At 41.7% G+C, this 25,296-nt stretch overlaps 1 protein-coding gene and 1 long non-coding RNA gene across 3 annotated transcripts in view; both read right to left on the bottom strand.

The window, feature by feature from the left end:
- Positions 1–25,296, bottom strand: part of LOC109419413 (poly(rC)-binding protein 3) — an 885,090-nt gene that overhangs the window by 491,617 nt on the left and 368,177 nt on the right. The gene's annotated exons all lie outside the window — the stretch shown is intronic.
- LOC134288302 (uncharacterized) lies at positions 6,320–14,250 on the bottom strand. Its single transcript, XR_009997890.1, has 2 exons — positions 13,735–14,250; positions 6,320–7,852 (listed from the first exon to the last, which is right to left on the bottom strand). It is a non-coding gene; the product is annotated as an uncharacterized LOC134288302 (long non-coding RNA).

The following is a 25,296-nucleotide window of genomic DNA, read 5'->3' as shown; positions in this document are numbered from 1 at the left end:
GGCAGGAACTTACCACATTCCCTCAGTCGATAGAATTCCTCTCAGCTTACCAAGAGAGATGACGCGGCAACCCGAAGCTCCAGAGGAAACGATAGTGCGCGATGTCGTAGATACGTCGGGGAAGAACAACCTTCGGTAGCGCCGGCGAAGTGTCTGAGAGGACATAGCTAACATTACACTGATAAAATTGCAAAGTTAAAGTTTATATAGTTTAAGAATATACAATTTATAAGACCATGCAATCGTTATTTCTATATTTGTAAACATACTCATTATAGCAACCTATTTAACTTTCATGAGGTGAACTATTAATCGTATGTATGCACCTTATTTTATTTATGTGTGTGCAAACATAATTTTTAAAGATAAGATGTTATAGTTAAAAATTATATATTCTCACACATAATTTTAAAGTTTGGGAGGCTCAGTTGAATAGTAAGCTCGCAACGGCCAGGGCAGGAGGAAGATCAACTTAAAACTAATTTAGCAGTTGCCGTAGCCGGCGTGGAGAAACTTGAAGATCATTATATTATGGTCATCCGTCGCATACCGGCGGGGAACAGGAGCTCCAAGATTTTGTGAAAATCGGATGCCGAAATCTACTGATGGCGATTTTTTTTTTTTCGGAAAATCCACAATTTCCGGAACCAACTCGAAGAGAAGCGGTGCTATAAGCAGGTAAGGGTATGTTAAACGATAAAACCTTGAACAGCAAACAAATCCTCATTGTTTCTTTCAGAAAATAATCATGTTACTGAAGCCAAGACAGCGAAGCCAAGTCTCGGAACCCCACTCAGGATCCACGAACCCTGGGCCTCTTCGGAAGTTCTCTGGCGGCCGGATCCCGTGAAGAAAAACACCCTGAAAATCAAACTCTTCCGTCTACTGCCATAAGCAAAACGCGTCTAACATCACGGTATCATGACAAACGAAGACGAGTTTTAAGAAAAACGAACAATTTCACTGCATTTTTTATGATTTTTTCGAGTTTTTTTTTTTCAATAAACAAAAACAAAAAGTTATTGCGTGATTTATGATTTTCATTCGAAACAAAACATAATTTTCATAAACAACTCGTAAATGAACGGTATAAACCTCACACATAAATTGTATTAATGGAGTCAGTTGATTTTTATTGATTAGGAAGCATACATGTTATCTGTGGGAGGCTCTATAAAATCTATGTTTTAAATCATAAGTTTTAAAGGTGGAGCCAAATTGCAAAAATCTATGTAGTTTCACACATAATAAGTATACGGAAAATCATCTCAGTGTACATTACAGTTTCTGTAAATCAAGTGCAGGTGGGGTCAAAATGGCTGAAGCCAACGGCAGATTTAGTTAAATTCTACAGGACGTTTATAATAACTGTTTAATAACTGTTTATTGTACGCGTTAAATTCCCTTTCATTTAAACACAAAATGTACAAGGAACAAAAAAAAAACTCAGGCTATCGCCATGGTCCTGGTCATGTTCCCCAAACTTTCGACATAAGATGGGATTCTCACAAAGAGTTTTCAACCCATTTTGTACGGCTTTAACGTCTTCTCTTCACCATTCTCCTTTCCCAGCTTTTTTTTCCTTTCATCCATACAAGACGCTTTGCCACTGACACCGCTGTGGATATGGTGAGTTGCCCGAAAAAATGTCACTGGATGTCCGGGTACTGGTACCGGGTACTGGGTCACAACCAACCCCATGAAACGGCTGTCATCCACATACAACTGGATTGAAGCCAAAAATATGGTGCTGGACGTGGTGCTGATTTGAATCGGCAGTTGCATAAGGCTGAAAACACAGTGATTTTTTCTGTTGGAGCAGGTGCGACATTCAAATTTAATTGACTTTAGTGTTGTTTTAAATGAGTTAAATGTATTTTCATACTTGTGCGTCTTGTAAATTTAACAAAGAACACTAAACCCATTGAACAATATGTGGAAATGATCGTTTTTCGCTCACGAATTTATCTTCGCACGACAAAGTTCGCTTCCGCACGTAGCAGATTGGTCAGCAGACTGAAATTTCGTAAACAAACCTGTGGCGCCCCACCAAAGGCGGCGGCTTCAAGAACTAACGCTTTCTTCAGGGGGTGGGTCACAACACCTAGCCAAAACAAATGGGTCTGTTGGGCACATTAAAGTTTAAAGTTTAATGATTAAACCAAGCCAGCAATAGTGTCCTATTGACCCAATCCGAGTTAAGTCGTATTGATAAATTTAATTTGTATTATTTTCGTCTGTGTTAATAAATACTACTGTTAGGGGTGGGGAGTTTCTGTGGATAGGGCGGGGCGGGGCAAGATGGGTTAGTGCCATTTTCGAGCGCATTACTTATGTTTTGAATATGTTGATAATTTTGTTAGGTGACCAGCATACAATGTAGGTATGGGGCTGTTCATAAACCACGTGGTCATGAAGGGGTGGGGGGGGGGGTTTGGGCCAATGACCATTTTGTATGGACAAATAAAATTTTTTGTATGGACTAATGACCACGCGGGGGGGAGGGGGGTGCTTGAAAAGTCCCAAGAAAATGACCACGTGGTTTATGGACAGCCCCTATGCTATGTATGTATGTCATCTACAAAAGTTAAGGGTTTTATTGAAAAAATATACATTCTCATTGGACATAAAAAATAAAATGGTTTTTGGCCATTTTACTTATGCGATACATTCCATGTAATCTCCATATAAATGACCGCGGGGCAACATGAGTCACCTTAAATTTGGAGCGTATTTTTGGAGCATTTAAAAGTGATTTATTTTGTATTACAAGATTATCTAAGGACTCACTTCAACCAAAAGGAATGAGCGCCGAAAATTATATCATAAATTTATGATATTTTGTTTTGTGAAAACATCGATTTTCAAGTCGTTTAACGACCACTCAAATCGTTTTTTTATTTTCCAAATAAATTATTAAAATGTTTACTAGTAGTTCTTGTTTATTCAGTCAGTAAATATGGATATGGAGCATATATGAATACAGAAAAAAATTGTATATATTGCCATTTTTCGTTGAGAAAATTTGAATTACCTAAAAGGTGACCCATCTTGCTCCGCACTTTTTTCTGGACGCTAAATCGATCACTTTTTAAAACAGCTTGTTCAAAAGCATGTTTTGTATTTCATGAACTTTTTATCAGCTTTTAGCATAGCCAACTAATGTATTGAAGAGTAGAGGACGAATATAAACCAGCACGATTTGTATTTACAAAGTTATGATGATCCATTCTTAGGTGATCCATCTTGCCTCGCCCCACTCTACTTTAAAACATCCGAATTTCCACCTGGGGCTCGGATGTCTGAATAAGACGGGTAAATGCGCAGCTCTGGTGGGTTTCTTGTTGATAATAAGAATAACTGACGGATCGAGCCTTCTAAGTTTACGAAGTGACAAGGAAACAAGTAAGTATAGATAAGTATGTTTTTGTAATTTGTTTCAACTGTATTGACCAATCCAAATTCCTGTGTGGTAGTGGTTTGTGTTCAGATTTCCCGTGTTAATCTATCTGTAAGAACTTTGTAAACATCTATTGTTCTCACGTATATGGATAGGCTTACATTAGGTTTCGTGAGACATTTTTTGGACAACTCAATAGGAAGATCAATTCTCGTTGAAGTTATTCTTCCTGATAATCAGAACTTGTAGTTGAGAAGGTTCACCAAGTCCTCTGAAGTGTTTTGGTGACGCACGATACGCAGATATAATCAGAACTTGTAGTTGAGAAGGTTCACCAAGTCCTCTGAAGTGTTTTGGTGACGCACGATACGCAGATATAATCAGAACTTGTAGTTGAGAAGGTTCACCAAGTCCTCTGAAGTTGTTTGGTGACGCACGATACGTAGATATAATCAGAACTTGTAGTTGAGAAGGTTCACCAAGTCCTCTGAAGTGTTTTGGTGACGCACGATACGCAGATATAATCAGAACTTGTAGTTGAGAAGGTTCACCAAGTCCTCTGAAGTTGTTTGGTGACGCACGATACGTAGATATAATCAGAACTTGTAGTTGAGAAGGTTCACCAAGTCCTCTGAAGTGTTTTGGTGACGTACGATACGCAGATATAATCTGAACTTGTAGTTGAGAAGGTTCACCAAGTCCTCTGAAGTTGTTTGGTGACGCACGATACGTAGATATAATCAGAGCTTGTAGTTGAGAAGGTTCACCAAGTCCTCTGAAGTGTTTTGGTGACGCACGATACGCAGATATAATCAGAACTTGTAGTTGAGAAGGTTCACCAAGTCCTCTGAAGTTGTTTGGTGACGCACGATACGTAGATATAATCAGAACTTGTAGTTGAGAAGGTTCACCAAGTCCTCTGAAGTCTATTGGTGACGCACGATACGCAGATATAATCAGAACTTGTAGTTGAGAAGGTTCACCAAGTCCTCTGAAGTTGTTTGGTGACGCACGATACGCAGATATAATCAGAACTTGTAGTTGAGAAGGTTCACCAAGTCCTCTGAAGTTGTTTGGTGACGCACGATACGCAGATATAATCAGAACTTGTAGTTGAGAAGGTTCACCAAGTCCTCTGAAGTGTTTTGGTGACGCACGATACGCAGATATAATCAGAACTTGTAGTTGAGAAGGTTCACCAAGTCCTCTGAAGTGTTTTGGTGACGCACGATACGCAGATATAATCAGAACTTGTAGTTGAGAAGGTTCACCAAGTCCTCTGAAGTTGTTTGGTGACGCACGATACGTAGATATAATCAGAACTTGTAGTTGAGAAGGTTCACCAAGTCCTCTGAAGTGTTTTGGTGACGCACGATACGCAGATATAATCAGAACTTGTAGTTGAGAAGGTTCACCAAGTCCTCTGAAGTTGTTTGGTGACGCACGATACGTAGATATAATCAGAACTTGTAGTTGAGAAGGTTCACCAAGTCCTCTGAAGTTGTTTGGTGACGCACGATACGTAGATATAATCAGAACTTGTAGTTGAGAAGGTTCACCAAGTCCTCTGAAGTGTTTTGGTGACGTACGATACGCAGATATAATCAGAACTTGTAGTTGAGAAGGTTCACCAAGTCCTCTGAAGTTGTTTGGTGACGCACGATACGTAGATATAATCAGAACTTGTAGTTGAGAAGGTTCACCAAGTCCTCTGAAGTGTTTTGGTGACGCACGATACGCAGATATAATCAGAACTTGTAGTTGAGAAGGTTCACCAAGTCCTCTGAAGTTGTTTGGTGACGCACGATACGCAGATATAATCAGAACTTGTAGTTGAGAAGGTTCACCAAGTCCTCTGAAGTGTTTTGGTGACGCACGATACGCAGATATAATCAGAACTTGTAGTTGAGAAGGTTCACCAAGTCCTCTGAAGTTGTTTGGTGACGCACGATACGTAGATATAATCAGAACTTGTAGTTGAGAAGGTTCACCAAGTCCTCTGAAGTCTATTGGTGACGCACGATACGCAGATATAATCAGAACTTGTAGTTGAGAAGGTTCACCAAGTCCTCTGAAGTTGTTTGGTGACGCACGATACGCAGATATAATCAGAACTTGTAGTTGAGAAGGTTCACCAAGTCCTCTGAAGTTGTTTGGTGACGCACGATACGCAGATATAATCAGAACTTGTAGTTGAGAAGGTTCACCAAGTCCTCTGAAGTGTTTTGGTGACGCACGATACGCAGATATAATCAGAACTTGTAGTTGAGAAGGTTCACCAAGTCCTCTGAAGTGTTTTGGTGACGCACGATACGCAGATATAATCAGAACTTGTAGTTGAGAAGGTTCACCAAGTCCTCTGAAGTGTTTTGGTGACGCACGATACGCAGATATAATCAGAACTTGTAGTTGAGAAGGTTCACCAAGTCCTCTGAAGTTGTTTGGTGACGCACGATACGTAGATATAATCAGAACTTGTAGTTGAGAAGGTTCACCAAGTCCTCTGAAGTGTTTTGGTGACGCACGATACGCAGATATAATCAGAACTTGTAGTTGAGAAGGTTCACCAAGTCCTCTGAAGTTGTTTGGTGACGCACGATACGTAGATATAATCATAACTTGTAGTTGAGAAGGTTCACCAAGTCCTCTGAAGTGTTTTGGTGACGTACGATACGCAGATATAATCAGAACTTGTAGTTGAGAAGGTTCACCAAGTCCTCTGAAGTTGTTTGGTGACGCACGATACGTAGATATAATCAGAACTTGTAGTTGAGAAGGTTCACCAAGTCCTCTGAAGTGTTTTGGTGACGCACGATACGCAAATATAATCAGAACTTGTAGTTGAGAAGGTTCACCAAGTCCTCTGAAGTTGTTTGGTGACGCACGATACGCAGATATAATCAGAACTTGTAGTTGAGAAGGTTCACCAAGTCCTCTGAAGTGTTTTGGTGACGCACGATACGCAGATATAATCAGAACTTGTAGTTGAGAAGGTTCACCAAGTCCTCTGAAGTTGTTTGGTGACGCACGATACGTAGATATAATCAGAACTTGTAGTTGAGAAGGTTCACCAAGTCCTCTGAAGTGTTTTGGTGACGCACGATACGCAGATATAATCAGAACTTGTAGTTGAGAAGGTTCACCAAGTCCTCTGAAGTTGTTTGGTGACGCACGATACGTAGATATAATCAGAACTTGTAGTTGAGAAGGTTCACCAAGTCCTCTGAAGTGTTTTGGTGACGCACGATACGCAAATATAATCAGAACTTGTAGTTGAGAAGGTTCACCAAGTCCTCTGAAGTTGTTTGGTGACGCACGATACGCAGATATAATCAGAACTTGTAGTTGAGAAGGTTCACCAAGTCCTCTGAAGTGTTTTGGTGACGCACGATACGCAGATATAATCAGAACTTGTAGTTGAGAACGTTCACCAAATCCTCTGAAGTTTAGTGACGCGCAAAATTTCGCAGTTATGATTTATTTTGAGGCGGAATTCCGCCGGGAAAGCCGGACCGGATCGTAAAACCGAGGGAGACCACGTCGCAACCCGAAGCTTCAGTTAAAACTATGGTGGGCGACGTGGTAGATCCATCAAGGGTTGAGCAGGAGTGGTCGGAAGAACCAACTTCGGATGGTGGTGTTTGCACAGAACATACATTTTGAATCGGACAAATAGTGTACTCGCACCCTTACTTTAGAAATATAAAAATAAAATAGGAAGAAGCAGTTTTATTTACCTACTTATTAAAATAATAATAATTGAATTCCGTTCCCGATCCTTTTTCTGACTGGCCCGAATCTCCAGCAATGTCCTGTTAACGATGTAAAAGAAACGATGCATGTCAGCAGGTTGCCCGACTCCGTGCCGTATTGTCGGGTGGCGTTATGGAAGCTGACGAACAGAGGCATGCCCACCAACGTCGTCATCAGTTTGATAGTGACACGGTCGTGTGACGGCAACTCCATCTACTTCCACGGCTGCCTGGTCGGTGGATACTCGTGGATGTCCTCATCGAACTTCTACGTCATCTTCCGGATGATCGCCGGGTGCTCATTTAGATTTCTGCATTTCCGGAACAATGTTCCCCTTGCATCCACGAATAGTTAGCTCTTGGTATAATTGTTTAAGATTCCGATGAAGGCCAAATACTTCAGAATAAAATACGAACTGATCTCATCCATTGTATTCTTCCGATCCGTCACAACCAAGCACTGATAAGAGTGTTCTTCCTTCCTCCCTTGCTTCCTGGGAGTGCCTTCCCTTCATATGCTGCAACTGTTTTTAGCTGCTGATGCACATCGTGACGCGTTTCGAAGAGTATAGAATGGGAATCAGTAGCGGAACGCAAGCGGACTTCAACTGGGTTACTCCTCTTCCGGTTGCAACAGGTGGTGCTTTTCGAAGGAACATTCCCAGTGTCAACCGAAAATCAACTTCCGTTGCATGGGTTACTGCAAGGGGAAAAACAAATTCTAATTGTAATTGTAATTGTAATTGTAATTGAATTTATTAATCATACGTGAACCATCTTGTACATTTATCGGGTCAAGGAAACTTTGAGGGGAAAAAAATACTGATGGGATAACTAATAGATAACAATTAACAGTGCTAAGGTGCTAATAATTAGATGATATTGAATTATTCTACACTGAGATGATTTTCCGTATACTTATTATGTGTGAAACTACATAGATTTTTGCAATTTGGCTCCACCTTTAAAACTTATGATTTAAAACATAGATTTTATAGAGCCTCCCACAGATAACATGTATGCTTCCTAATCAATAAAAATCAACTGACTCCATTAATACAATTTATGTGTGAGGTTTATACCGTTCATTTACGAGTTGTTTATGAAAATTATGTTTTGTTTCGAATGAAAATCATAAATCACGCAATAACTTTTTGTTTTTGTTTATTGAAAAAAAAAAACTCGAAAAAATCATAAAAAATGCAGTGAAATTGTTCGTTTTTCTTAAAACTCGTCTTCGTTTGTCATGATACCGTGATGTTAGACGCGTTTTGCTTATGGCAGTAGACGGAAGAGTTTGATTTTCAGGGTGTTTTTCTTCACGGGATCCGGCCGCCAGAGAACTTCCGAAGAGGCCCAGGGTTCGTGGATCCTGAGTGGGGTTCCGAGACTTGGCTTCGCTGTCTTGGCTTCAGTAACATGATTATTTTCTGAAAGAAACAATGAGGATTTGTTTGCTGTTCAAGGTTTTATCGTTTAACATACCCTTACCTGCTTATAGCACCGCTTCTCTTCGAGTTGGTTCCGGAAATTGTGGATTTTCCGAAAAAAAAAAAATCGCCATCAGTAGATTTCGGCATCCGATTTTCACAAAATCTTGGAGCTCCTGTTCCCCGCCGGTATGCGACGGATGACCATAATATAATGATCTTCAAGTTTCTCCACGCCGGCTACGGCAACTGCTAAATTAGTTTTAAGTTGATCTTCCTCCTGCCCTGGCCGTTGCGAGCTTACTATTCAACTGAGCCTCCCAAACTTTAAAATTATGTGTGAGAATATATAATTTTTAACTATAACATCTTATCTTTAAAAATTATGTTTGCACACACATAAATAAAATAAGGTGCATACATACGATTAATAGTTCACCTCATGAAAGTTAAATAGGTTGCTATAATGAGTATGTTTACAAATATAGAAATAACGATTGCATGGTCTTATAAATTGTATATTCTTAAACTATATAAACTTTAACTTTGCAATTTTATCAGTGTACATCGATTCAGTGATGAGGTACTCGCAAAGCTGATTTGAAGGTAGAAACAGAAGGTTTCATCTTAATATCAATTGGAAGACGATTCCAAACAGCTACTCCGTAGTTTAGCAGGCTTCTCCTTGAAGTGGTAGTGTTGACTGGCATCGCGAAATTTCGTGTACGGTCCATCTGGCTTCTGGGAAGATGTTGCTGGATGTACTCCGGTACCGTGTTGAACCAAACTTGTCGGAAGAAGCAGCAGATGCGATGGTGGTAATTATCGGGAAGGTCTTGTCCAACTACTGTGTTCCTAACAGGCACGGTTGATGTTCGACGCGACAGATTGTAAACAAACCTCAGAGAGGCCTTGAAACATCTGTGAAGTCTCTCTTTCTGTGCTGCTGACAGTCCCGGGAAGTAGACGATGTCACAGTACGTGAAAATCGGCATAATTACTGACTGAACTAATTTCAGTCGCACTTCGGTTTCAAGTACTGGTCCAAAGCGACGAAAGGTGCGAAGAACGTTGAAAACTTTTGCCACTGTATCGTTGACATGTTCATCCCATTTTAGACTGCTATCCATGATCAAACCGAGGTTGACAACTTTGGGGCTAAACTGAATAGTTTCGCCGCAGAACGTTACACTATTCATCGGGTCTGGTTCAATTCTGCTTTTACTAAATATTATGGCCTGAGTCTTTTTGGGATTAGGCGAAAGTCCGTTTGCATTAGACCACTGCTCAATCGTGGCAAGATCCTGGTTGATCATCCCAATAAGCCTATCTATTTCAGAAGGCGGTCCTGAAATATATACTTGCAGGTCGTCCGCATACATGTGATATTGACACTGCAAATTGTATGGGAGGCTATTAACGTACAGGCCAAATAGAAGAGCGCTGAGGCATGATCCTTGAGGTGTACCGGCTGTGAGCTGCCTTTGTTGCGACAATTCATTTCCGAGTTTGACTATTTGGCTTCTACCCTCGAGGAAAGATCTGACAAGGTCGCATGCTGCATGGGAAAATCCAAACTCCTCCGCCAATTTTGTCTGGAGTAGCTGATGTCGAACACAATTGAACGCCAGGGAGAAGTCGACGAGCACCATGACCGTGCAATGATTTTTGTCCAGACTACTGTACACGTCGTGAGTGACTTTAACCAACGCAGTTGTCGTACTGTGGCTCTTTCGGTATCCTGACTGGTGAACGGCTAGAAACGGTGCAGTCGCCAAATGTTCGTTGATCTGATCAAGGAGAATTTTTTCAAGGACTTTTGACATTGCCGGCAGAACACTGATGGGGCGAAACTCCTTGGGTTCCGTCGGATGTGAGCACTTCGGTATTGGTGTGATTATTGCTTGTTTCCATGCAGTAGGGAAAGTTTTTGTCCTCATGATTGCGTTGAACAAATGAACAAGAAGCGGAATGATGAAGGGGCACAACATTTTCAAGAAGGAAATAGGAATTCCGTCTACGCCAGTGGCATTAGATCCTATTTGAGCTATGTGGAGAGCTACTTCGGTTGCATCAGTATCGTGAAAAGTGAAATGCCCGTGTCTGTGAGCGGTTCGATCCTGCTGCGTATGTTGTCTTATCCTGGCTTCGCGGTTCTGCAGATTAAGGTGACCTTCAGCAAAGAACTGATTTAGCTGGTCAACATCAGCCGCCTCGTCCCCGTGGGTTTTCTTGCTATTATTGTGAATTCCGTCTCTGCGTAAATTGCTCCATAGTGTCTTCGCGGGCAGATCATTCGAGAAGTTTCGCTCAGCATACCGTTTCTTGGCCGTGAAAATCAGGGAATTGGCTCTATCTCGTAAGCGGCAGTAGTCATTCCATTGCGGATCTCCTCTGCTTCTGTTCGGGTTACGTGAATACAGTTTGAACGCCAGATCTCTAGCTGCGACTGCTTGCTCGATACTTCTGGTGATCCATGGTGTCCGCTTGTCTCGAACAACAGTGACACGCTCCGGAGCATGTGTTTGTAGCAAATTTTGCAAATGCTGCGATACAATTTGCGTTTTGGTGTCTATGTTATTGGAGTTGAAAACTTCTCTGAAGTCCAGTGTCTGGAAGTCTGCTTGTAATCGGAGTGAATCGATATTACGTAGATTCCGATAGGTGACACGCTGAGGAACTGGTTTCGGCACACGAACATCGCAGATAAGATACACTATTTCATGGTCGGAGATGGAGTTTGCTGTAGTGGTGGCTGACTTCCGAATTGACTGTGGACAATCGGTGATCATGAGATCAATAGTGGAGGATGTATTCTCCGTTATCCGTGTGGGGAGTGTCTGAAGAATGGTCAGGTTGAAGGTGTTGTGCAGACGATGTATACTAGCGAGGTTGTAGGAGGGTTGAGTCATTCTAACGTTAACGTTGAAGTCGCCGATCAGGAACAGTTTGTCAAGATTATACTCCATAAGATCCACTAACAGCTTCTCGTATGCTTGAACAAAGAGATCGTTTGCGCAAGAGGGATTGTAGATTACGGCTACTCCGATATTCATTCCGTTGATTACCAATTGAGTAACAAGATATTCGACTCTTTTTGAGATAGGGTGATCATTGGAGAAAGTGGATTTAATGATCGGAGTGGTTTTAATTCCTTTCTTGACATAAAATCCGACACCGCCACAGGCTTTCGTTCCTCTTCCTCGTCCTGAAGGCAGGGTATGACTTATGTAGTTGTATCCGGATACTTTAACTGGTCCAATCGGGGCAGACTTTCGCATTTTAGTCTCGGTTACGCCAAAGATATGATACTGCTGTTTGTCTAGAGTCAGTTTTACGCCATCGATATGGCGTTCGAGGCCACGAACGTTGAGATGGCCGATTCGAAGGTTTGCGAATTGATGAGGGGTTTGCATTGCTATATTTTATCGTCGTCGTCGTCAGCTCAGGGTTCTTACAGTCGGGAGGCAGAAGATGTGTTTGTTGACACTGCGTCGAAGAAATCTCCAGTTTCATCAGGATCGCCTGAAGCGCTCGTAAGTTGTAGCAGATGATTGGTGTCACGAATTGGAAGATACTTTTTCTGATTAGGCAGACGAATGGAAACATTATCGTTCCGGACAAACACCGAATCTACTAGCTTGTTTTGCTTTAACCGGATTGCGAGGTTGCGAATGCGGAAGGATTCGATGGAGAGAACTTCGTTGATCGTAAAACGGTATTCCAAGGGGAGGTTGCTTTGGAGTATTGAAGTTTAACTTCCCTGTACTTTTCAAAGTACCTACGCAGCACAGCTTCTTTGGTTTCCCTACTGTCGAAAACTACGATGATGGTTGGTGATAGAGAGCGATCCTTCCATTTCGAAGCCTTCACTTGTAACCGGAAACAGCTGGTGATGTGAGGGATGACATCAGCCAGGTGAAGGAAGTCAAATAGCTTTTCGATTAACTTCCGCACAGACTCACCTTCCTGGAACGGGATTTTGTTGACAGCAATCCTGAAACTATTCACACTTGACGAGCACCTACTAGCCAGTTTAGCGCCAGACTCGATGACTTCCATTTTCTTCTGGATATTGTTAATAAGTTCGTTCTTTTCGGCGATCTTGTCATCACGACACTCGATTTCAGCGAGGTTGCTGCGCAGACGATCAAACTGTTTTTTGTTGGCTCGCCTGCATTCCTCCAGTTCAGCTTTCAATTTACTTATTTCAGCTGTGATTTCTTCGATTTTCTTAGCGACTGACTGGATGTCTGCTTCGGTGTCTGTGGCGGTTGTTTGGTGTGGGGCCTTAGCGATGAGCAGACCAATCGCAGCGCACTTCACACAGAAATACCAAAATTTGCTAATATCCGGAAGAAGTGCGTCGTTGACTCTGACACAGGTAGTGTGGAACCAGTTCAGGCAGTTGTCGCAGCAGATCCAGTGAATTTGCTTATCTTTCTTGGCTTTTTTGCTGCCCTTCGCTTTGATGGTTAATACAGGAGCGTCTTTGCCGCAGGCGGTGCAGATATCCATTTTTACTTCCGATGCAGGATTACGAGCTGACGACGAAACTCAGGAATTCAGTGCATTACACTGTTACACAACATGACTAAAGCGACAGTTTGAGTTGCGACAAACACGGTCGATGTTGTTCAGGCTTGGTTCACGTAGGATTGTTACGTCTATCAGGACCCCCCGACGGTGGACGAATTTCCTGCCACGAACAGCTAAACGCCCCGACGGTGGCGGTTTGGTTCGATCCGTTTTAATTACTTCATTTATTTAGCGGCTATCAGGAGCCCCGACAGTGGCCGAATTACCTGATACGAACAGCAAAGTGCCCCGACGGTGGCAAATTTGCTACGACACGAACTCGATTTTTTTTTCCTTAACACAGTCGCCGGAGGTAATGACAGACACTCATAGGTTAAGTTCGGCGTCAGATTATAAAAACGTAAAATCACAGAGCCTGATCACCGGAAACACTAAGCATCCACTGTCCACTAATCCGGGGTCACTAATTGTACTTTCCAGACACTAAACCGGATATAATTGACCGTTTTTTTTATATTAAAAATGCGTTTTCACAGGAGGCTTGTGAAAATTGTGTCGGCGTCAGCCGTGTTCGTGGCCGGTGCCAGAATTCAAATATATTCTACGCACTTACCTGTACAATGTTTGGAAGGTTTTATTTGTTTTAGAGCCTCAATATGTACACAATTATTTTTTAATTAGGTATGTAAAACAATAAATATTTCCAGCAAAACTGGAGCAATACGATTCGCCCACAAAAGAGCAGACTGAGCGAGCAGCGATGGAGATTTAATTTCAAAATGTAAACATGTCAGAAAGACCGCCAGGGTCGGAAGCCTGATCTCAAAAAAAAAATATCTCCACAGGCCAGGGGTGGAGCTCCACTACTTCGCACGATGATTTTTATTTCAAATTGGAGAGATTTTCCGAATTTTCAAAAATTTGTATAAAAATCAGGAAAACATATAAAAAATATTTGAAAGCGGCAATGATCATGAAAACCGATTGTCTTTCAAAGAAAAATACAAAAAAGGGGGGTTAGGTCAGACGGGAATCGTCTATTTGGCAAAAAATCAAAGTTAATTACTACGCAAAGAAATCTTCTGCAGCACTTCTTGTATGCTGGGCGAATAGTTCAAAAAAATATGAGAGCAAAATATGATTGGTTGTACGTTATGAGGCCAGTATGTATTTCCAGTGTGACTGTTATGCGGTTACATTCGTTAATATTTGTTAATGAGACAAAACGACTTGGTATTTTTTTCACATTTTTTGGAACAAACTTGTAAGGGCAACTTCACTGGTGGTCCATTTTTTGGTCCAAATTTATACCGAATTTGAAACGGTCCAAATCGATTAGACCAGACAAAAATAGAACAAAAAGCTTGCGCACGCACCGGTTGTTCTAAATTTTTTCGGTGCATTTTTTGTAAACAACAACAAACAAAGAGTGATGGAGTGATCATCGGTTCCGTAGATTGCCGATACCATATCCTTCGACGTCCCGAAGGAACTTAATCCCAAATGAGCACGGAACGATTAAGCCACCCGTACCGTAAGTATTGTCCGCGGAACCGTCCTGGCCACGCGTCTTTTCTAGACCCTGTTCAACGATTACTTCATCATATGTTTCCTACAGGTGGTGTTTTCTCTGTCGGCCGACTTCTACCTGGTTAAAATTTTAAGAGGATGCTTCGGAAGGCGCTGGTGGAGCTGTAGACGATGACGGCTGCATTAGGAGTTCGAAATGAAGAACGACGGGGCCGGTATGAATTGATTGTGGATTGACCAGTGCATCATCTCGACCGCAGTGTATTCCGTTGCATGGGGATTTTTTCTCGTAGTTCTCGTAGCCGGAAGTTGACCATGTATGCTGCTAGTCAACTTGTTTACAGATCAAATGCGGATATGTACATTGAACGCAACTTTGGATCCAATGCCAATCTTAAATTTACGACCACCGATTTCGTCCGCTGAGAAGTACCCTCGGAAATACCGCCAAGCTTATCAGCCAGCTGCATCAGGTCGACACCGCGGAGCAATATTTATGATCTCTATTGCAATAAATGGTACACATTCCGTTGTGTGGAAACTAGTCACGTCCGGAAAAGCTGAGCATTCCCGGATGAATCCGGGGGATGTCGGGATAATTAGATAGTCGGAAATAAAGCTGAAGTGATAAATGAAAATAACATGAAACATGTCTGGATTCGAGGAAATACTAAGAAAATACGTTTTTGTGTGAAGCCGCTAGGATTACGTAGAGTAATTGGAAAAACGAAATATTGAGGAAAAAAATTCAGATGCGTGGGTGGATTCTATATAGGAGCAAGGCGTCGATTTCGAAAAAACCGGGTTATTCATCAAAAATGGCTAGAAACTGAGGACGCCGGATAACTGAATTCGTATATCGTGAAGCAAGTAAGATGTTATCACACCCGTTACCTATTTTTATATAAAATCCTGGAAAAAGTATTTGTCCTACCATTTTAATATCAAGTACGAAACAAGGACTATCTAGGATTCCTCCACGAAATTCTCCCAGAGTGTTTCAGGAAGTCCATTCAAGAGCTCTTTCTATGATATCTTCAGAAAGGATATCTCCAGGAATGTGTTGCGAAATTTTCCCAGAAATTCCTTCCGAGAATTTCCTAGCAGTCACTTCCGGAATTCCAACAGGTATTCCGCGGTTCCTCTAGGAAATCCTTCTAGAAATAACTTTTGAGGTTTCCCCAGAAATGACTATTCAGATCCCTCCTGGAATTACTTCTAACATTCCCCCGGATTTCTTTTTCAGGATATCCTTCTCCTCCAGAAATTCCTACCACCCGGGATGCCTTCAGCAATTCCTACAAGTATGCATCGAGAAATTTCTTCATGGATTCATCCAGATGTTCCTCTCAGGATACCTCCCAGAATTCCTACAATTCCTTCCGGAAATTACTACTGGTATCCCTCCAAGAATTCCTTCCGGGATTCCTCCCAGAATTCCTACATCGATTCTCCCGGGAATTGCTACTGGTATCATTTCAGCAATTCCTTCCGAGATTTTTCCCTCAATTCCCTCCAGGATTCTTTGAGAATGCCTCCAGCATTTTATCGGGAATACTTCTACTAGATGTTCTTCGGGAACTTCTGGCAATTGCTTCTGGAATTCCTCCAGAAATTTCTTCGGAAATTCCTTCAGCAATTTTCCAGGAATTCCTTCGGCAATTTCTCCTCCTTCCAGAATTCCTACATCGATTGTTCCGGGAATTCTTTTTGAAATTTATCCAGGAATTCCTTCGGCATTTTCCCCAGAAATTTCTCCAGGTATTTCTTCGGAAATTTCTCCAGGAATTCCTTCGGCAATTCTCCAGAAATTCTTTCGGCAATTTCTCCAGGAATTTCTTCGGCAATTTCTCTAGAAATTTCTTCAGCAATTTCTCCAGGAATTCCTTCGGCAATTTCACCAGGAGTTCTTAAGGAAATATCTCCAGGAATTCTTTAGTAAATTTCTTCGGCAATTTCTGCAGGAGTTTCTTCGGTAATTTTCCAGGAATTTCTTCGGTAATTTTCCAGGAATTTCTTCGGCAATTTGTCCAGGAATTCATTCGGCAATTTGTCCAGGAATTCCTTCGGCAATTTGTCCAGGAATTCTTTACGAAATTTATCCAGGAACTCCTTCCACAATTTCTTCAGGAATTTATTTGGCAATTTTTCCAGAAATTCTTTAGGAAATATCTCCAAGATTTTTTTTGGAAATTTTTTCTCCAGGAATTTCTTCGGCAAATTCTCTAGGAATTTCTTTGACAATTTCTCCAGGAGTTCCTTCGGCAATTTTTCCAGGAATTCCTTCGGCAATTTCTTCAGGAATTCTTTACGAAATTTTTTCGGCAATTTCTCCAGGAATTTCTTCGGAAATTTGTCCAGGAACTCTTTAGGAAATATCTCCAGCAATTCTTTAGGAAATTTCTTCGACTCTGTGGATAACTGACACTGAGGAAGATTACAAGTGGTAGTCGAAATACGCGTATCTGTCCTTCGGCAATTTCTCCAGCAATTCATTCGGCAATTTCTCCTGAAATTCCTTCGGCGATTCTCTACGAATTCCTTCGGCAATTTTTCCAGGAATTGCTTCGGCAATTTCTCCAGGAATTTCGTCGGCATTTCTCGATATTCCTTCGGCAATCCTCCAGAAATTCCTTCGGCAATTTTTCCAGGAATTCCTTCGCCAATTTCTCCAGAAATTTCTTCGGTAATTTCTCTAGGAATCCTTCGGCAATTTCTCCAGGAGTTCTTTAGAAAACATCTCCAGGAATTCTTTATGAAATTTCTTCGGCAATTTCTCCAGGAACTCCTTCGGTAATTTCTTCAGGAATTCCTTCGGCAATTTCTCCAGGAATTCTTTAGGAAACATCTCCAGGAATTCTTTAGGAAATTTCTTCGGCAATTTATCCACGAATTTCTTCGGTAATTTTCCAGGCATTTCTTCGCCATTTTTTCCAGGAATTCCTTCGGCAATATTTGCAAAATTCTTCGGTTATTTCTCCAGGAATTCTTTCGGCAATTTTTCCAGGAATTCCTTGGACAATTTCTTCAGGAAATCTTCACGAAATTACTCCAGGAATTCCTTCGGCAATTTGTCCAGGCATTCCTTTGGAATTTTCTCCAGGAATTCCTTCGGCAATTTTTCCAAGAATTCTTTGGGAAATTTATCCAGGTATTCTTTAGGAATTTTTTGGCAATTTCTCCGGGAATTTCTTCGGCAATTTCTTCAGGGATTCTTTCGACAAATTCTCCAGGAATTCCTTCGGCAATTCTCTAGGAATTCCTTTGCCATTTTCTCCAGGAATTCCTTCGAAAATTTGTCCGAAAATCCTCCGGCAATTTATCTAAGAATTTTTTTCGGCAATTGCTCCAGGCATTCCTTCGGCAATTGCTCCAGGCATTCCTTCGGCAATTTTCCCAGGAATTCCTTCGGAAATTTCTCCAGGAATTCCTTCGGCAATGCTCCAGGAATTCCTTCGGCAATCATTCCAAGAATTCCTTCGGCGATTTCTCCAGGAATTCTTTTGAAAATTTATCCAGGATTTCCTTCAGCAACTCTCCACGAATTCTTTTGGAAATTTCTCCAGAAGTTCTTTAGGAAATTTGTCGGTAATTTCTCCAGGAATGTCTTCGGCAATTTTTCCAGGAATTCCTTTAGAAATTTCTCCAGAAATTTCTTCGGCAATTTCTCTAGGAATTCCTTCGGCAAATTCTCCAGGTATTTCTTCGGCATTTTCTCCAGGAAATCTTTAGGAAATTTTTACAGTAATTCTTTAGGAAATTTGTCGGTAATTTCTCCAGGAATATCTTCGGCAATTTCTCCAGGAATTCCTTCGACAATTCTCCAGGAATTCCTTCGGCATTTTTTCCAGGTATTGCTTTAAACATTTCTCCAGATATTTTTTCGGCAATTTCTCCAGGAATTCCTCCGATGATTCTCCAGGATTTCCTTCGGCAATTTCTCTAGGTATTCCTGCGGCAATTTCGCTAGGTATTCTGTCGGCAATATCTCCAGGAATTTCTTCGGCAATTTCTCCAGGAATTCTTCCGGCAAATTCTACAATAATTCTTTAAGAAATTTCTCCAACAATGCTTTAGGAAATTGTTTCGGCAATTTCTCCAGGAATTCCATCGACAATTTCTCCAAGAATGCTTTTAGAAATTTCTCCAGAAATTCTATAGGAAATTTGCCGGCAATTTCTGCAGGAATTTCTTCGAAAATTTCTCCAGGAATTCTTTAGGAAATTTCTTCAAAAATTCTTTAGGAAATTTTTCGGCAATTTCTCCAGGAATTTCTTCGGCAATTCTCCAGGAATTCCTCCGGCAATTCCCCAGGGTTTTCTTTCGGCAATTTCTCCAGGTATTCCTTCGGCAATTTCTCTAGGTATTTCGTCGGCAATTTCTCCAGAAATTCTTCCGGCAATTTCTACAATAACTCTTTAAGAAATTTCTCCAGGAATGCTTTAGGATTTTTTTTGGCAATTTGTACAGGTATTCCTTCGGCAATTTCTCTAGGTATTCTGTCGGCAATATCTCCAGGAATTTCTTTGGCAATTTCACCAAGAATTCCTTCGGCAATTCTCCAGGAATTCCTTCGGAAATTTCCCCAGAAATTTCTTCGACAATTTTTCCAGGAATTCTTTAGGGAATTTCTCCAGAAATTCTATACGAAATTTGTCGGCAATTTCTGCAGGAATTTCTTCGGCAATTTATCCAGGATTTCCGCGGCAATTCCTGAAGAATCCCTGAAAGAATTCCTGAAGAATCCCTGAAGGAATTCCTGAAGGAATTCCTGAAGAATCCCTGAAGGGATTCCTGAAGAATCCCTGAAGGAATTCCTGAAGAATCCCTGAAGGAATTCCTGAAGAATCCCTGAAGGAATTCCTGAAGAATCCCTGAAGGAATTCCTGAAGAATTCCAGAAGAATTCCTGAAGAATTCCAGAAGAATTCCTGAAGAATCCCTGAAGGAATTCCAGAATTCCTGAAGAATCCCTGAAGGTATTCCTGAAGAATCCCTGAAGGAATTCCTGAAGAATCGCTGAAGGAATTCCCGAAGAATCCCTGAAGAAACCCTGAATGAATTCCTGAAGAATTCTGAAGAAATTCCTGAAGAATCCCTGAAGAATTCCTGAAGGAATTCTTGAAGAATCCCTGAAGGAATTCCCTAAGATTCCCTGAAGCAATTCCTGAAGAATCCCTGAAGGAATTCTTGAAGAATCCCTGAAGGAATTCCTGAAGAATCCCTGAAGGAATTCCTGAAGAATCCCTGAAGGAATTCCTGAAGAATCCCTGAAGGAATTCCTGAAGAATCCCTGAAGGAATTCCTGAAGAATCCCTGAAGGAATTCCTGAAGAATCCCTGAAGGAATTCCTGAAGAATCCCTGAAGGAATTCCTGAAGAATCCTTTAAGGAATTCCTGAAGATTTCCTGAAGGAATTCCAGAAGAATTCCTGAAGAATCCCTGAAAGAATTCCTGAAGAATCCCTGAAGGAATTCCTGAAGGAATTCCTGAAGAATCCCTGAAGGAATTCCTGAAGAATCCCTGAAGGAATTCCTGAAGATTCCCTGAAGGAATTCCAGAAGAATTCCTGAAGAATCCCTGAAAGAATGCCTGAAGAATCCCTGAAGGAATTCCTGAAGAATCCCTGAAGGAATTCCTGAAGAATCCCTGAAGAAATTCGTGAAGGAATTCCTGAAGAATCCCTGAAGCAATTCCTGAGGAATCCCTGAAGGAATTCCTGAGGAATCCCTGAAGGAATTCCTGAGGAATCCCTGAAGGAATTCCTGAAGAATCCCTGAAGGAATTCCAGAAGAATTCCTGAAGAATCCCTGAAGGAATTCCAGAATTCCTGTAGAATCCCTGAAGGTATTCCTGAAGAATCCCTGAAGAATCGCTGAAAGAATTCCTGAAGAATCCCTGAATGAATTCCTGAAGAAAATCTGAATGAATTCCTGAAGAAGCCCTGAAGGAATTCCTGAAGAATCCCTGAAGGAATTCCTAAAGAATCTCCGAAGGAATTTCTGAAGGAATTACTGAAGAATCTCTGTAGGAATTCCTGAAGAATCCTTGAAGGAATTCCTGAAGAATCCCTGAAAGAATTCCTAAATGAACACCTAGAAAAATTCCTGGAGGAACTCCTGGAAGAATTCCCGGAGGAAGCTTTTGACAGATCCACCAGTGTAAATTCCTGTTCAGAACAGACAATTCCAGGATGTACATCCAGTGGGGACCCCTGAGGAATCTCAAGAGGGAAACTTTAACGGAATTTTCAGAGTTCCTCGAGGCATTCCTAGAGGGAACTCCTGGAGAAATCCACAGCAGAACTCCTGCAGGAATTCCCAGCGTGTTCTCCCTGAGAGAGCTACTCGAATAATCTCCAGCGGGAAGTCCTCGAAACTTTCGAAGTCTGATGAATCCCCAGCGTAAACTTGTGGAGGAATCCCCAGCAGTAAACCATAGAGAAACCCCCAGAGGAAGTTCTAGGAGGAATCTTGCAGGAATTCCCAGCGGGAATTTCTGAAGAAATCCCCAGCAAGAATTCTTCGAAGAAATCCACAGCAGAAACTCTTGGAGGTTTCCCCTGAGCTTCAGGAATTCCCGCTGTGGATTCATCCAGATGTTCCCATTTTAGATTCTCCCAAGAGTTCCCGCAGTGGGTTCCTACTGGGTTCTCCTGGAGAAATCTCCATCGAGAGCTCCTGATTACCTGCGGGATATCGTAGGTGAATTTCTAGCGGAAAATTGTAGGGGAATCCCCAGTGGCAACTTCCTAAGAGATTTCCAACGGGAATCCACAACGGGAAATCCTGGATGAAGCGAGAACTGTTTGAGGAATCACCAGCGAGAGTCCATACAGAAATCCCTAGCAGGATTTCCGTTGGGATTTCCTAAGGAAAGCCCAGCAGGAATTCACAGCGGATACTCCTGGAGGAATCCCAGCGAGAACTTTTCGAGGAATTCCCATCGAAAACTGCTTGAGGAAACACCAGCGAGAACTCTTGAAGGAATCCCCTGCGGGAACTCGTCAAGGACGTATTTTCTCGAGCCTTCTGGATTCCGTTGGAAAATACAACATTCCAGCCACATAGGTATACCTACAGCATATGTAGAAGCATTCCGGTTGCTGTTAGAGATCCAACTCCTTCTTTAGTTTCGGCAGCTTTTGCAGGACCCCATCAGGTAAGAGTAACTTCGGAACGTGCATCCGAAACTAGATTCGAGCAGATGCTCCTGCGTTCCGACTTCACTTCCAGCAGCATCTTCCGTCACTCATGCTCCGGATCTTGACTGTTTTGTGGCACGGATGTCGATCCGGAAATCCTGGCAGCTGCTCTTGAGGACTGGAGGAATAAATTCTCGCGTTTTTCCGGGCGATGTTCCACCAGCGACGTCGGTGATTCCCGTGATTCCACATCCACACAAATCTCGTTACTCGGCTAGGTCCGACGGAGCGATGACAACCGAAATGACAAAACAATGTTGTTTATCCAGCATGATCTTTCAAACGTCAACATGAATTTAGAACCAGAGAAATCCTGGTCCAAATCGAGACGAAAATGGACCAAAAGTTATGCTAGTTCCAAAAAAAATAGATCGGTCAACTGGTATAAACAACTTTTAGAACAACATTTACAACACCGGTGCACGCCGAAATTTTCGGTTTGGTCCAAAAATTTGGAACAAAACAAGGATTTGGACCACCAGTGAAGTTGCCCTAAAGTTCATTTGGATAGATGAAAGTACTGATGATTTGGAGATGAGCCCCGGTATTAACTCAATTTTGACAAAAACTGCAAATGTTAAAAATATGCAGTTATGGGCAGTGTAGTTATATTATCTTGTCATTTTCCTTCTCTAAATGGCATCTTAGGCTTACTAGATTTATTAGAATGCGCTTTGGGAATTCTCCAGAGTGTTTTGGATAACCCTTCATATATAGGATCGCCCACGTCTAAGTCTGAGTAGTCTCTGATTGCATTAACAGTTGAAGCTTAGGCTCCCTTTGCCCCACCAGCCAGATAACCGGGTTTTGCAAACTAAGCATTATTTGTGGCAACACTTTGAGCGGCATGATGGAACTATGCCGAGCACGCTAAGTGTTATTAGACCACTAATGTAGTTGCATGAAGTGGGTGACGAGGTACATAAGTATCACTACAGCGTGCTTAACCGTTATTGCAATATTGAGGCACCAGTTTGACTAAAGTTTGAAATACATAACAACTCATGATAAAACTGTCAAGTTCGATTCAAATATAAGTTAGGTTAAAAAGCGAACCCGCAGACGAACCTATATTAGAAGTCATTTCAGTGTTCAGTCCAGTCCAAATGTTAAAGATGGCTAAGTTTGTCAACCGCATTTGATTCGATTGTGGTCGAAGGCAAGTTCACATGAGAGAAGAGGAGAAAACTCCCCTAAATGCAAATACAGAAAGAATAGTGTTAAACTCATCCACTGATTTACGGTAATCTGCCCTGCATCTTTCCGGGTTGGCCTACATCCGTATTTCTCTCATCGCACTCTATACACCTAGCCCGCCATATCTCTTGGACCCCTGCTTGGACCTGCAGTTCTTAGGACATCTGGTTTACCACTGATTTAAACATGTTATTGACTTTAAATTGATGCTTATACTCATTCACTTTTTTCTCTTTCCTTTCCTTTGCATCAAAAAAGTCATAAACATCAACAAAACAAAGCACGGAAAAAATCTTAAACTGAATAAATAATTAAAAATTCACGGAAAAATAATGTTTCGGAAAAGTGAATGGCTCAAACGTAAAAAAAACAGTATAATATATTGTTACATAAAAATCCAATGTAAATGTATAGTATAGCGAACCATTTAATTACAATACACTTTATTGTAGCTGGTACACTGTATGGTGCAGGAATGGTTTTCACCAAACACCCTATGGTTAGTTTTTATCCGGGTAGTCCACATGATTCCGGAGTCATTCAGGATAAGCTTGGCCACATACTTTGCACACCGAATATTTCAAGAACCCGATGAGATAGACGGCAATTTCGGCAAATTTATTCAGCATGCTAAAAACTATCTGGCAGCTGCAAATTGCAGCCTGCAATCTTGGTTCGAGAGTCGTCCGCTAGGCGACGCCAGTGCCTACAATATTCAAACCCATGATTACGGAATTCTGATAAAAACAAGGCGATCCTCATAAATGCATGTTAAATTCAACACAGAGAACCAAAACAAAATAGGCTCAGTGTACCAGTTACGGCTATAGTATAGATAGTAGAGTAAACATAGATCCGCGGACATCGCTGAGTGAAATGTTTCAAGCGTGTGAATAGTATTTTTTAAGAGTGCGACGATTGAATATGACGTCATGCGCTCCATTGGTGTTGTTGGAATCGTGACGTCATGCTCGTTTGGATACAGATTTTTACAGTTCGTTTGGATACAACGGATTCATCATCACTGATCTATGTTTACTCTACTATCTATAGGCTATAGTACCTCAAATTCGCCATAGTTGATTTTCAACCTTTAAAGTTGCAAATCAACAAGAAAAATTTTGTGAGCAACAGATCACCACCGACGAACCGACGTGACAGCTAGAACAAATAAATTAAAATTAAGTTGTCCGCGACGCCATGATGAAAAATAGCCGAACACTATCGCCACCTCTATAACGGCTCGCGATGATTTGATAGCTCGACACCGAACCCCCGTGTGTTCATATAGGAAACGGTTCGCGTCTGCGCTGATTTGACAGAAGCGATCGCTCGCTTCAGTGGTCGACCGGTAAATTTGGGGGGGACACTTTTGAATCACCACTGTCACGTCGGTTCGTCGGTGAGATCACGTTCACAAAAGATGATTGCAATAAATCAAACTTCACAATTTGTTCTAATTATGATAGAAATTAATCATTTTTCTTGACATTACGGCCTAGTGTACCAGTTATGGCTAATATCATAAGGAATGCATGTAAATAGTGCGGAGTGGAACCCAAATTAACAAATGTGTCCATAAATGGTACAGGGTTCCTATCATTGGCACACGCCGTAATAAAAACTTAAAGTAGTTTTGGCTCCGTTTCAATATTTTCCTGTTAAGTATGTAAACTAATCAATCATTTGACATATCGATGACATTCATCGGTCTTCTTTTTATTTTTGTAGAAATTGTTTTCCTTAGGTAGTGCGATAACTGGTACAGGCACCCTAGTTATTTACGTAACGAGCTGCAAAAAGTTGATTTTTTCAGCACGAGTCTTGATGAGTTGGATATATACAGAGTGATGAAAAAATCGAGCTGTTCGCGACCACAGTAGCGAAAATAGAACCTGGCCCTTGAATACACCCCTGTTTCCAAATCCCATTTTCCTACCCGTCTTGTGTGCCATGTATTCGCCAGGGAGACTTGTGTAAATGTGCATGTGTGTGTGTGGTGCTCGACGATCCAGCCAGCCGACGAAAGGCTGGACATGTTGCAACATGTTTTCCCGCAGCACCGCGGCCTGCCGATCATCATCGTCATCCATCATCGAACCGCAGCGAGCGTCGTCGTCACCACCGCAGCTGCCTGCGCGCTGATTGGTTGACGCCGCCGCCACTAGCAGCAGAACTACCCCACCATATGTTCGAGGAAGCTTCTAGAAGAACATATCTGTTTTATAAATACCGTTCCCGTTGG

The sequence above is a fragment of the Aedes albopictus genome, chromosome 2 (assembly GCF_035046485.1).
Source record: "Aedes albopictus strain Foshan chromosome 2, AalbF5, whole genome shotgun sequence".
NCBI lineage: Eukaryota > Metazoa > Arthropoda > Insecta > Diptera > Culicidae > Aedes > Aedes albopictus.
This window is presented reverse-complemented; position numbering and strand designations above follow the sequence as displayed.